Raw genomic sequence first — 14,788 nt, 5'->3', positions numbered from 1 at the left:
ATATAAATTTAACTATAGCTATATAGGGTATAAACGATATATATAATTTAATAACCGTTATATTTACTGTGTGTCATCATCATTATCCATTTCCTAAAGTTTTACATCATCTTGACCTAGAACCTCTGTTTCCAAATCTCACGAACTTCTTCAGTAACCCCCATTTGCTCTTCTCCTAGTCCGTGTTCTTGCTGTTGTGTACTGTCGAGTTGGAACTGACTTATTTTCAGGGGCTGTAAATTGCACAAGAGGAGATTGCCCATCTCCTGCAGAGCAGCTGAAGTATTCAAACCACACACTTTTAGACTGACAGAATAATTCCTGTCACTAAGCCACTAGATCTTTTCCAGTCAGTCGGCCAGCTGGCTGTCCTCCAAGTTTCTTGGCACAACTTAGGGAGCACATCCAGGGCAGTGTCTGTTTGTTGAAATAAGTCACCTGGTATGCCATCAACTCCTGGAGCCTTGTTTTTTTGCCATTTCCTTCAGGGTAATTTGAACTTCCTCCTTCATCACCATAGGCTCTTGCTCATATGTTATTTCATGAAATTCTTCAGTGTCAGCCAATTACAGTGACTCTGTGTACTCCTTTCATCTTCTCTTTATACTTCCTGGATCATTTAACATTCTACCCAAAGTATCCTTAAGTATTGCCACCTGTGGCTTGAATGTGTTTTTCAGCTCCCTCAGCTTAAGAAATGCTGAGCGAGTTCAGCCCTTTTGATTTTCTGACTCCAGCTCTCTGCACATTTCATTATAGTATCTTGCTTTGTCGCTCTGGGCTGCCTTTTGAAATTTTCTGTTCAGCTCTTTGATTTCTTGGTTTCTTCTTTAGCTTTGGCTTCTCAGTGCTCTAATGCAATACTCAGAGTCTCATCTGACATCCATCTTGGTCTTTTCTTCTTCTTCAGCCAAAGAAAGGTAACCCAAAGAGTGTAGAAATTATCAAACAATATCATTAATATCACATGCAAGTTATATTCTGCTGAAAATTATAAAAAAAAGTTTGGAACAACATGTCAACAGATGTGCAGGCTGGATTTAGAAGAGGTCATGTTACTAGGAATATTATAGCTAATGTTAGATGGATCTTGGCAGAAAGCAAAGAATACCAGAAGAATGTCTGTCTGTGCTTATTGACTGTGCAAAGGTTTTTGGCTGTGTGGATCACAACAAGCTCTGGCTGACTCTGAGAAGAATGGGAATCCCAGAACATCTGATTGCGCTAATGTGAAACTTATACTTGGGACCAAGAGCCAGTCGTCAGAACAGAGCAAGGAGACATTACATGGTTCAAAATCAAGAAGGGGGTCCGTCAGGGATGTATTCTATCTCCATACCTTTTTAATCTGTATGCAGAACAGATCATCTGAGACTCTGGGCTGTATGAGGAGGAATGTGGCATCAGGATTGGTGGAAAAGTCATCAACAACCTACGTTATGTGGGTGACGCAACCCTGCTTGCTGAAACTGAGGAGGATCTGAAGCGCTTGCTGCAGAAGGTCAAGGACGGCAGCCTCCTATATGAATTGAAGTTCAACATCAAGAAAACAAAGATTCTCACCATTGGGCCAATTGACAGCATCAGTATGGATGGTGAAGAGATTGAGATAGTTAACAGTTTTAGTTTACTTGGTTCCACAGTCAACACTCTTGGTAAGAGCAGCCAGGAAATCAGGAGACAAATTGCATTGGGAAAGTCAGCTGTGAGGGACCTCTCAAGAGTACTGAATAGCAAAGACGTCAGGCTGGAGACTAAAGTGCACCTGATCCGGGCTATAGTCTTTGTAATTACATGCTATACATCAGAGAGTTGGACAGTGAATAGAGATGATAGAAGGAGAATTGATGCCTTTGAGTTGTGGTGCTGGAGAAGAGTGTTGAATATACCATGGACTGCTAGGAGAACAAACAGGTTTGTTCTGGAGAAGGTGAAGCCCGAATGCTTCTTGGAGTCAAGGATTCTGAAGCTTCGTCTGACATACTCTGAGCGTGTTGCAAGGAGGGACTCGTCCTTGGAGAGGGACATCATGTTTGGCAGAGTAGAGGGGCGGCACAAGAGAGGAAGACCTTTGATGAGATGGATCGATTCTGTGGCTGGAGTGGTGGGAATGAGTGCGCTTGAGACGGCTAGGTTTGCACAGGATAGAACGCATTTAGAGCTCTTGTACATAGTGTTGCTATGAGTCGCAAGCATCTGCATGACACATAACAACAACAACAAGCCACTAGATGTTTTGGTGCTTGGTAACCACTATTAAACTTTGGCCTCTGTATTTGTCCCTTGCAGATATTTCATATTGGTGGGAGTACACTGTATTTGATGGTTAATATTTTTCTTATTTTACACACTATAGTGTTTTTCAAGATTAATTCATGACACTGTATATATATAGAGAGGAACTTCACTTCTCTTTATAATTAAATATTCCATTGTATGTATGAATTGCATTTATCCATTGATCTTAGGTTGTTTCTGCCTTTTGATGATAGTGCTGTGCAATCATGATTTGCAAAGGATTACTACATAGGAGTTTAATTTGGCAGAGATTGAGCCATGAGTGGATGTAAGATAGGAACTGAGGGCAGCCAGCACTTCCACAGATCCTCTCAATCACCCCACGAGATAACCTCGTAGAATATGTTCATAGATGTGGAAACAAGAGACCTTGTTGGACGAGACATGTGCAGAAAGAAGCACTCAGAATACAGAGTAGTTGGAATGCCTGCCAGGAGAGGGGAGATGAGGTGAGTGGATGTAAAATTACTTGAGAATGTAAGCTCTCCATATTTGGTATTTTTGTGATGAACAGAAGAGGATAGTGTTCTACAAGCCAGTTATTACTCTTCAGTTAGTTTTTATTTTTATCATCATAAATTCAACTCTGTAATATGTCTGGGTTTGGAGGGGAGGAAGGGAAACACGAACTAAAAGAATAGCAGCAGTGAGAGCACAAAGATATGGAAGCACAGTGGGGATAGAAGAGTGATCTCCAGAAGTGTGGAAGAAATGGTCAGATGGTTAAACCATCAAGTACAGACACATTAGAGTTGTCTACAGTGTCATTCCTGGACTGAGAGTGCTTCACAGCTTCCACACTTTGGCCTTGTGAAAGACCACATGCTGGCCATCCCACCATTCATCCTTAGCAATGCAGCTTTAAGAACTCATAGCCCAAAATAACTATGAGATATCATCTCACCCCAGGAATAATAGCAAAACTCAACAGAGTAGCACACAACAAATGCTGGCGAGGTTGTGGAGAAACTGGAACCCTTATTCACTGTTGATGGGAGTGTAAAATGGTGCACCCACTATGGAAGGCAATATGACAGTTTCTCAAAAAGCTGAAAATAGAAATATCATTTGACCCAGAAATTCCACTACTGGGAGCCTTAAAGAAATCAGAACAGCCTCCCAAACAGATATATGCACACCTATGTTTATTGCTCTGTTGTTTACAATAGCAAAAAAAGATGGAAACAACCCAAGTGACCATCAACAAATGAAGGGAGAGGGAAGCTGTGGTATATTCACACAGTGGAATACTATGCAGCATTGAAAAACAAGGAACTAATGAAATATTGTACAGTGAGTGACCCTGGAGGATATTATGCTGAGTGAAATATCTCACTCACAAAAGGACAAATACTGCATAACGCCACTGTTATAAAACCGGATTGATGTGGGGGTTGGGGAGAAACTAAGAAAAGAGGTGATACACAATGTACACCGTGCTGAAAGGATGAAAGAACTGTTTCAAAGGAATATATGATTAAGTATTATTTGCATAACAGGAGTCCAGAATAAGAGCTGCATAGCTAAGTGGACTGGAGATGGGGGTGGGTGGGGAAATTGTGCAACAATGAGAGAATTATTTTTCAAAGAGAAAAGTGAACTGGATGGGGGGCTGGGGAGGAAAATATGCAACAATGAATGAATAGATATCCATTTTCTCTATAAATGTTCGTTAAAATCTCCAAGTACAAAAACTAAAAAAAGGCAAAAAAATGAATTCATAGCCATTTGTAGTGGGCCTAGCATTAGTGTGGACAGGGTGAAAGGATGTATAAACTTCAGGATAAAATTCTTATCAAATCTCTCCCCATAGATGAATTTGTCAGCCTTACCATTATGGCATGTGAAGTGAAAGCAGGAACCTTTATCCTTGGTTACAGATACTACCCTCTCAATCACCTGGCTGCTAGAGAATGTAAGCTCTGAAGATTTGGTATTTTTGTGATGAACAGGATAGGATAGTGTGCTACAAGCCAGTTATTATTGTTCAGTTTTTATTTTTATCATCATAGAGTCAACTGTGTTGTTCAGCTTCCAAATGTATGGCTTTTTCTCCTTTATCATCCTATTATTAATTTCTAATTTTGTGGCATTATGGTCTGACAAGATGGTTTGTATTATTTCTATGTTTTTGCCTTGTGACCTAGAATGTGATCTATTCTAGAGAATGTTCCATGCACTTTGGAGAAGAAGGTATACTGCGCTTTTTTGGGGTGCATTAGTCTATAGATATCTATGAGGTCAAGTTGGTTTATTGTGTGATTTAATTCTTCAGTACCTCTGTTGAGTTTTTTTCTGGTAGTTCTATCTTTTCTTGAGAGGGGTGTATTGAAGTCTCCCAGCACTATAGTAGTGTTGTCTATTTCCTTTTTCAGTTTTGTTAATGTTTGTTTTATGTATTTTGCTGGTCTTTTATTTGGTGCATAGATATTTATTATTGTTATGTCCTCTTGTTCTATTGACCCTTTCAGCATTATGTGGTGACCTTCTTTATCTTCCGTGATGGTTTTTACATTGATGTTTATTTTATCTGAGATTAATATGGCTACTCCTGCTTTTTTCTGGTTGCCATTTATCATCATAAAGTCAACTGTGTAATACAGCTGTATTTGGAGAAGAAGGAAAACACAGACCTCAAAGAACTGAGTGAGAGCACAAAGTAAGCACAGTGGGGATAGAAGAGTGTTCTCCAGAAGTGTGGAAGAAATGGTCATTTGGTTAAACCATAAAGCACAGACTTCCTGGCTGCTGTCAAATTATCCTTGTTAAAACTGGATTGGGGGTTTCGTAGACATCGCTGACCAAATCTGAAGCCTGTATGCCACAGATGAGCCCAGCTATGGTCAACCTTACCATGAACACATAAATATTGTGTCATTATTGTTTTGTGCTGTTGGGTCAACTACAACTCATAGTGACCTCATGCACGATAGCTGTGAGCCATGCCCTGTCCAAGAACCAAGAGATCACAAGCAGTGTAGCCCAGAGATCAGCATAAAACAAGAACAAAGAGGAAGCCGGGACGGATCTCAGCAGAAAGCCAGGATGGCGCATGGTGACAGTGCTGCTGGGAACAAAAGGTTTCCTCCTTGGTCATTCAGGTATGTTGGGGAAAAAACCCTGCTGTTTGGCCTGACCATGTGGGACCCCTTAATTCAGGCAACAGGGAGGTCCTGGGCATCTCGACAGATGTGAGAAATGACTTCCAGAAGGGAACAACAGGCTTCTTCCTTGGTCATCCAGGTACTTTGGAGAAAAAACCCCCTGCTGTTTTGCCTGACCACGTGGGACCCCTTAACTCAGGCAATGGGGAGGTCTTGGGCATCTTGATGGAGGTGAGAAGCAACTTCCAGAAGGGAACAACAGGCTTCCTTCTTGGTCATTCAGATACTTTGGGGAAAATACTGCTGTCTGGCCCAAGGCCTGCAAGATATATATAGGTGCTTCTCAAAACATTGCTGTGGACTAGTGCAAACATTTGAGAGCCATGGGAGGAGCAAGCATCAGAGAGGTGCAGCAAGCCTTGGTGGGGTGCAATGAGCTTCAATGGGGAGCATCATGCCTTGGCTGGGAGCAGTGAGCTGCAGCAGGGAGCAGTGAGCCATGGTGGGGAGTAGCAACGCATGGCAGGGAGCAGTGAGTCACCGCAGGACTCACCAGCCAGGAGCAAGCAGGACAGAGGGTATGTGAAGGCGGTCTTAGGGGGATCACGGTTGATTACTGGACCAATTCTGGAACCCTGTCTCCTGAAGCAGGAGGGACTATAACCAGAAAAATTATCCATCAAATATGAAGGAGAGATCAAGATATTTCCAGAAATACAGAACCTAAGGGAGTTTGTAAAAACAAGACCAACCTTACAGGAAACACTGAGAGATGTCCTTCTTACAGAGGTGCCTCAGAAAGCAAGATGGACCAAAGTAACTAGCAACACACCAAAAAGAACTCAACAAAATGATATCAATAACCCTTGCCTCTCAATAATCACACTGAATATGAATGGTTTGAACGCACTAGTGAAGAGAAAAAGAGTAGCAGATTGGATAAAAAACCCAAAATCCATCTTGATGTTGTATACAAGAGAGACACCTGAGAAATGAAGATAAAGAAAGACTAAAAATAAAGGGGTGGGAAAAAATATACCAAGAAAATGGCAACCAGAAAAAAGCAGGAGTAGCGTTATTAATCTCCTATAAAATAAATTTCAATGCAAAAACCATCACAAAGGACCAGGGAGATAACTACATAAAGATTAAAGTGTCAATAGAACAAGAGGACATAATGCTAAATATCTATGCACCAAATGAAAGACCTGCAAAATATATAAAACAAACATAAACAAAACTGAAAAAGGAAATAGACAACACTACTGTAGTAGTTGGAGACTCCAATACACCACTCTCAAGAAAAAATAGAACTACCAGAAAGAAACTCAGCAAAGATACTGAAGAATTAAACCACACAATAAACCAACTCGATCTCATAGATATTTATAGGCCATTGTACCCCCCAAAAGCACCATCTATCTTCTTCTCCAGTGTGCATGGAATGTTCTCCAGAGTAGATCACATTTTAGGTCACAAGGCAAGCATCAATAAATTAAAAACAGAAATAATACAAAGCATCTTCTCAGACCACAGTGCTACAAAATTAGAAATTAATAACAAGAGGATAAAGGAGAAAAACCCCACACATTTTGATGCTGAACAACTCCTTGCTTGAACATAACTGGATACTAGAAGAAATAAAAAAAATGAAATAAAAAAGTTTCTAAGTTTCTTGAAACAAATGACAATGAAAACACCACTTACCAAAACCTATGGGAAACAAAGCAGCAATCAGAGGTCAATTTACAGCAATAAGCAAATACATCAAAAGGCAGGAAAAATATGACTATTGACTTTCTAACCACAATATCTCCAACAAATTGAAAAAGAACGTCTAGAAAACCAGGCACCCTTTAAAGAAATGGAAACCGTAAAAATTAGAGCAGAAATAAATGAAATAGAAAACCAAAAAAACAATTGAAACCATCAACAATACTAATAGTTGGTTCTTTGAAAAGGTCAATAAAAGCTACAAACCACTAGGAGCACTAAAAAAAGAAAAGAACAAAAACATAAATAATCTGAATAAGAGATGAAATTGGCAATGTCACAACAGACTCAACAAAAATTAAAAGGCTGACATTGGAATATTATGAAAAACTATACTCAAACAAATATGAAAAGCTAGAGGAAATGGACAAATACTTAGAAATTCACAAACTACCTAAACTGACAGAAAGCGTAATTGAACACCTGAATAGACCCATTACAAAAGAAGAAGTTGAATAGGTAATAAAACAACTTCCAGCCAAAAAAAGCCCTGGACCAGATGGTTTTATGAGTGAGTTTTATCAAACATTCAGAGAAGAACTGTTGCCAACTCTATATAAACTATTTCAGAAAATGGAAAAAAGATGGAATTCTCCCAGACTCATTTTATGAAGCAAACATATCCTTGATAACAAAGCCAGGTAAAGACACCACCAAAATAGAAAACTATAGGTCAATATCTCTTATGAACATAGATGCAAAAATCTGGAATAAAATCCTGGCCAATAGAATCCAATGATACATCAAAAAAAAATTCATCATGACCAAGTGGGATTCATAACAGGTATGCAAGGATGGTTCAACATAAGAAAAACAATTAATGTAATTCATCACATTAACAAAGCAAAGAACAAGAACCATATGATCTTATGAAATGATACAGAAAAGGCCTTTGACAAAATCTAACACCCTTTCCTCATTGAAACACTCAACAAAATAGGATTAGAGGGGAATTTCTTCAACATAATAAAAAGTATATATGCAAACCTAAGTGCCAACATTGTTCTCAATGGAGACAGATTAAAAGAATTCCCTATGAGAACAGGAACTAGGCAAGGATGCCCACTATCACCTCTCCTATTTATTATTGTGTTAGAAGTCTTAGTGACAGCAATAAGACAAAAAAAGGAAATAAAGAAGTATCCAAATTGGCAAAAGGAGGTAAAATTATCTCTCTATGCAGATGATATGATCGTATACTTAGAACACCCTAAAGACTCAGCAAGAAAACTACTGGACATAGTTGACCAATTCAGCAAAGTGACAGGATACAAGATCAGCATACAAAAATCAATTGGATTTCTCTACATTGACAAAGAGAATACGGAACTGGAGCTAAGAAAAACAATACCCATCACAGTAGCTAATCACAAGATTAAATACTTGGGAGTAAATTTAACCAGAAGCACAAAGGATCTATTCAAAGAAAATTACAAAGCATTACTACAAGAAACAAAAAGAGAAGTGGAAAAATATCCCTTGCTCATGGATAGGAAGACTCAATATTGTGAAAATGACAATTCTACCAAAGGTGATTTACACGTTCAGTGCAATCCTAATAGAAATATTAATTCCATTCTTCAACGAGATGGAAAAGGCAATCTCCAATTTCATTTGGAATGGAAAGAGACCTCAGATAAACAAAGCACTCCATAGAAAGAGAAAGTAGACATCTCACTCCCTGATTTCAAATCCTACTACACTGCCATGGTGGTCAAGACAGCATGGTACTGGTACAATGACAGACACATAGATCAATGGAATAGAATTGAGAACCCGGAAATCAGCCCAGCTGTTTATGGTCAACTGATTTTTGACAAGGAGATGAAATCAGTTAAGTGGGGAAACAACAGCCTTTTTAACAAATGGAGCTGTCAAATTGGAAAACTATCTGCAGAAAACTTAAGCAAGATCCACACCTCACTCTATACACAAAAACCAAGTCAAAGTGGATCATGAGTTAGGAGTAAAACTAATGACTATAAACTTCATTAAAAAAAAGCTTGCAAGAACTCTGGAAGTCCTAATCCACAACATAAACAGTCTTCCAAGCATCCTGAAAAATCTACAATCAAGAGAGGATAAAATAGATGAATAGGTCCTTCTAAGAATCAAATCCCTATGCACATCAAAAAACTTCCCAACAGGGTAAAAAGGGAAACTACAGAAATACTTGGTAATTACGCGTCAGAAAAGGGACTTATATCTAGAATTTATAAAATTCTTGAGCACCACAACAAGATAAAGGTAAACAACCCAATTGCATAATGGTCATAGGATATAAGCAGCTACTTCGCCAAAGAAGATATTCAGATGGCAAACAAACAGATAAAGAAATGTTCAAAATACCTAGCTCTAAGAGAGATGCAAATCAAAACAACTACGAGATATCATCTCATCCCAATAAGAACAGCAAAATTCAACAAGTGCTGGCAAGGTTGTGGAGAAACTGGAACCCTTATTCATTGTTGGTGGGAGTGTAAAATGGTGCAACCACCGTGGAAGTCAGTATGGCACTTTCTCAAAAATTTGCAAATAGAAACACCATTTGACCCAGCAGTTCCACTAGTGGAAATATACCTTAAAGAAACCATAATTGCCACCCGAGCAGATACATGCACACCCATGTTTATTGCGCCTTTGTTCACAATAGCAAAGAATTGGAAACAACTAAAGTGCCCATCAACAAATGAATGGGTGGAGAATCTCTGGAATATTCGCTCAATGAAATACTATGCTGCGTTGAAAAACTAGCACCTCATGAAATATTACACAAAATAGGTGACCCTGGAGGACATTATGCTGAGTGAAATATCTCAGTCACAAAAGGACAGTACTGCATAGTGCCACTGTTGTAAAGTGGGACTAACACTGGGATTAGGGGGAAACTAAGAAGGGTTAAATAATGTATACTGCATTAAAACATATGAGGGAAAGAACTGTTTAAAAGGGATATAAGATTAAGATTATTGTCATGACAGGAGTTCAGAATGAAGGCAGCATAGTGGAGTGGACTTGGGCGGAGGGATTGTATAACAATGAAAGAATTTTGCTTTTACTTTTCAAAGAGAAGTCCAAATTAGGCGGGAAGAGGTGGGCAGGGAGAAAAGTGGAACCATGAATGAATTGAAATCTAAAGTCTCTGCAAGCTTTTATTAAAATTAATAAAAAATGAAACTATAGTAAAAAACAAAACAAAAGAAAACAAAAATACAAGAACATAGCTTCCCAGGATCTGACACAAGTTATGGCCTTATTCTGTGTCAGTCTCACTGTCTGCAACACACCTACTCACAATTCTTCTGTTACTGTGTCAATCCATTTCATCAAAGTTTTCTCTCTTTTATGCTCTATTTTCACCCTTCTAAGCATAATGTCCTCCAAGAATTGGTCTCTGCTGGTGGCATTCCCAATTTATGTGAGATAAAGCCTCAAAAATTTTTGCCTCCAAGAAGCAACTTGATTTCACCCTCCACAGGATAGTCTGGTTTGTTCTCTTGGCAGTCCAAGGTATGTTCGATAATCTTCTCCAGCACCACAACTCAAAGACATCAATTCTTCTTCTGTCATCTTTAGTTAATGTCCAGCTCTCTGATACATAACAAAAAATTGTGAAGACCATGGCCTGGATCAGGCATACCTTAGTCTCTCGACAGATAATGCTCTCTGGAGAGGTCCTTGGCAACAGATTTTACTGATGCAATTCGTCTTTTGATTTCCTAACTGCTGTTGCCAACAGTGTTGATTGTGGAACCAAACAAGTGGAAATTGTTAACAGTCTAAAACTCTTATCCATCCATCATGGTGCTGCCATTTGGCCCAGTGGTTTTCTTAATGTTGAGCTGCAGTCGTATTGGTGACTACAGTGCTGGACGAAGGTAGCAGCAAACCCTTCATGCCCTCCTCAGTTTCAGCAAGGAAGGCTGTGTCATCTGCATAATGCAGGTTGTTGATGACTCTTTCCTCCAATCCTGATGCCACATTCCTCCTCATAAAGTCCAGCCTCCTGAATGATCTCTTCCTCTTACAGACTGGAAGTTGAGGAGACAGGACACATAGCTGATGAACTCCTTTCCTGATCTTGAATCATGCAGTGTTTCCTTGCTCTGATATGATGACTGCTTACATGGTGAAGTATAGGTTTTTCATGAGGACTATCAAGTGATTTGGAATTCCCATTCTCCTCAAGGTCAGCTATAATTTCTTGTGATTCACATGGCCAAATGACTTTGCATAGTCAATAAAATACAGATAGAAATTCTTCTGGTACACTCTATTTCCAGCCAGGAGCCATCTGACATTGGCTGTGATGTCCCTAGTACCACGACCTGTATTTCGTGTATTTCTGTTAGTTCTCTGTTGATATATGGTTCCAGTTATTGGTATGGTCTTCAGCAGGGTTTGCATACATGTGATATTGTTTGATAATTTCCACACTCTGTCAGATAACTTTTTTTTTGGAATGGGAATAAATATAGTTCTCTTTCAGTCAGTTGGCCAAGTGGTTATCCTCCAGATTTCTTGGCACAACTTGGTGAGCACATCCGTGGCTGCATTTGTTTGTTGAAATATGTCCATAAATTTTCGGCCTGTTCCTTCAGTTCAATTCTTTTTTTTAAAATGTTATTTTATTTTATCAATTTTAATGAACATTTACAGAGATTTTGGATTTCCATTCACTCATTATTGCACTTTTCTCCCTGCCCACCCCTCCTCCCACTTCAATTCTTTTCACAGTTTCTTCAGAACAGCTTGAACTGCCTCCTTCATTACTATTGCGTTTTGGTATTATGCTATTTTATGAAATTTTTCAGTGTCAGCTAGGTTGTTTTTTTATCTTTTTTTTTTTACAGTGAGTGACTCTGTGTACTCTATCATATATATCATAAATGTGTATATATATTTATTGTTACATACCATTGAGTTGAGTTTTCAGAGGCAGTAAATCACATAGGAGGAGATTGCTATCTTTCTTCTGTGGAGAAGCTGGTGAATTAAAACCAAGGATGGGTGCAGGCTTGCGCCTGGAGCCTTCACTCTGGGAGTTTGGCTGTTATCTAGCGTTTTGATGCCAGTCCTTTTGTTTTTGGCATCTTATTTGATGTGTATTACTGCTCTTTTCTCCCCAGAGCTGGTGTCCTTGAGCCCTTGCCTAAGGTGGAGGTCTGCTCAAAGGTATGGCTTTGAAATCCCACAGGGGGAACAGATGGGATTGTAGGCTGGGGCCTAGAGCCTCCACTCTGGGAGTTTGGCTGCTAGGGAGCATCTTGATGGCTGTCCTGTTGGTCTCATAAGGAAGTTTTTGGGGTCCTGTTTGATGTGTATTGTTGCTCTTTCCCCCCTAGAGTGACTGTCCTTGAGCCTTTGCCTAGAGTGGAGGTCTGCGCAAAGGTGTGACTTTGAAATCCCATAGGACACTTGAGCCTGTGGCCCTCGGGCCATAGTTATTAATTTTTGATTGAGTATACCTTAAATGATAGAGCAATCTTTTGTCCATTTGCTGAACTGAACAACTTGGTGTTGCTGTGATGCTGAACACTGTTCTATAGTCTTGTCAAATACCATAATGGTTACCCATTAGTACAATGTTTGGATGAGCTTCCAGATTGATTTATGCTGGAAAGCAGGAGTGGCATCCACTTCCTAAACTAGATGCCTCTGGGAACTCTCTAAATGTACAGATATGATGTTAGTTATAGAGCAGAGAACTGTACAGAAATGATGTTATAGAACAGAGTTCAGGTCTTTTGTGCAAAACTTACTCTCAGTTGTATTCGACTTGATGACACTTAACCACTGCTAAATGAAATTAGTGCCCTTATATCTGGAGGAACACTCTTCCACTTTGTCCATCACTCTTTTTCACTGTGCAGTATGAAGTAACCTGGATCTGCTGTGATGCTGAATCTTGTACCATTGGAGTATCAAATACCAGAATGGTTTCTCAATGTGGACAGTGTTTGGTGGAGCTCCCAATTGTAAAACAGGTTTGGAAGCAGGAGTGGCACCTACTTCCTAAACCACATACCTATGGAAACTCTATGAACTTAGATAAACAACAATAGTTATGGAAAGGCATTAGGTCTTTTGTTCGTGGAGTCACTGTGAGTTGTGCTTGACTTAATGGAAATCAACATCAACAACAGCAACAACAACCACCTTTGGGTTGGCAGCAGAGCTCCTTACCATTATGACACCAGAGAGCTCTCTCTCTCTCTCTCAAAATATATATACCATTAGCTGGCAGCTCTGAAAGGAGTTAGAATAGAGGTCCTGGATAAAGGGAAAGAAAAATGTGAAACAGAACCAGAAATCATGAAAAAGACCAAGATTACTTGTCTGACAGAGACTAGTGGAACCTGTTAGTGGTCACACTTCAAACTTGTAGCTGAACTTATCCTTGTAGGTCAACTTTCCGTATAATGATAGGTTTATAAAGTCTACTGTACTTAGGTACCTAGGGCAACCGAGGTGGAGCTTTCAAGTGTGGAAACACAAAGGAGGAGGAACAGTTATAAGCAGACATTAGTGATGGGAACATGGAATGTGAGAACCATGAATGTAGGAAAATTGGATATTGTTAAGGAAGAAATGGAACCATAAATATTGACATACTAGATATTAGCGAGATGAGATTGACTACTATGGGGCATTTTGAGTCAGATGATTGACTGATCATATGTTCTACTATGCTGGAGATAAAAAGGTGAAAAAAAATGAGGTGGCTTTCATAGTTTAAAAAGTCATTTCTAGATCTGTCTTGAAATACAATATTGTAACAGGATAATATCCATATGCATACATAGAAGTTCAGTGGATATCACTATCATTCAGATATATGCATCAACAACCAGAGCCAAAGAAGAGGAAACAGAATATTTCTATTAACTTTTGCAGTCAGAGATCAATCAAACATGCAGTCAAGATGCATTAGTAATAATGGGTGACTGGAATGCAAAACTTGGGAAGAGAGAAGTAGTTGGAAAACATGGGCTTGGTGACAGAAATAAAACTGGAGATAGGATGATAGAATTTTGCACAGTCAATGATTTATTCATTGCAAATACATTTTATAAGAAACCTAAATGCAGTCTATATGCATGCTACCTGTTGGTATGCATAGAAATCATATTGATTACATCTGTGGAAAAGATCACTGGAGAAGCTCAATATCAACTGTGAAAACTAGGCCAGTTGCTAATTGTAGAACACACCACCAACTACTCATATGCAAGTTCAAGCTGAAGCTAAGGAAAATTAAATCCATGGGAGCTAAAATATGACCTTGAGTTTGTCCAACCTGAATTTCAAAACCATCTCAGCAACAGGTTTGAGGCCTTGAACACTATAATGATTGTAGCCAAGACAAATTAATGGAGGATATTAAGATTATCATCCAGGAAGAGTGCAAAAAGTCATTACAAAGACAGAAGAGGAAGAAAAGACCAAAATGGATGTTAGAAGAGACTCTGAATATTGCAATAGAGCACTGAGAAGCCAAAGCAGAGGGAAGAAATCAAGATATTAAGGAGCTGAACAGAAGATTTCAAAGGGGAGAGCTGTAAGACAAATTAAAGTTATTACAATGAATGCAAAGAGCTGGAGTCAGAAAA

Source organism: Elephantulus edwardii, unplaced genomic scaffold (genome assembly GCF_000299155.1).
Source record: "Elephantulus edwardii isolate Elephantulus edwardi_28Jun2011 unplaced genomic scaffold, EleEdw1.0 scaffold00313, whole genome shotgun sequence".
In the NCBI taxonomy this organism is placed as follows: domain Eukaryota; kingdom Metazoa; phylum Chordata; class Mammalia; order Macroscelidea; family Macroscelididae; genus Elephantulus; species Elephantulus edwardii.
This window is presented reverse-complemented; position numbering follows the sequence as displayed.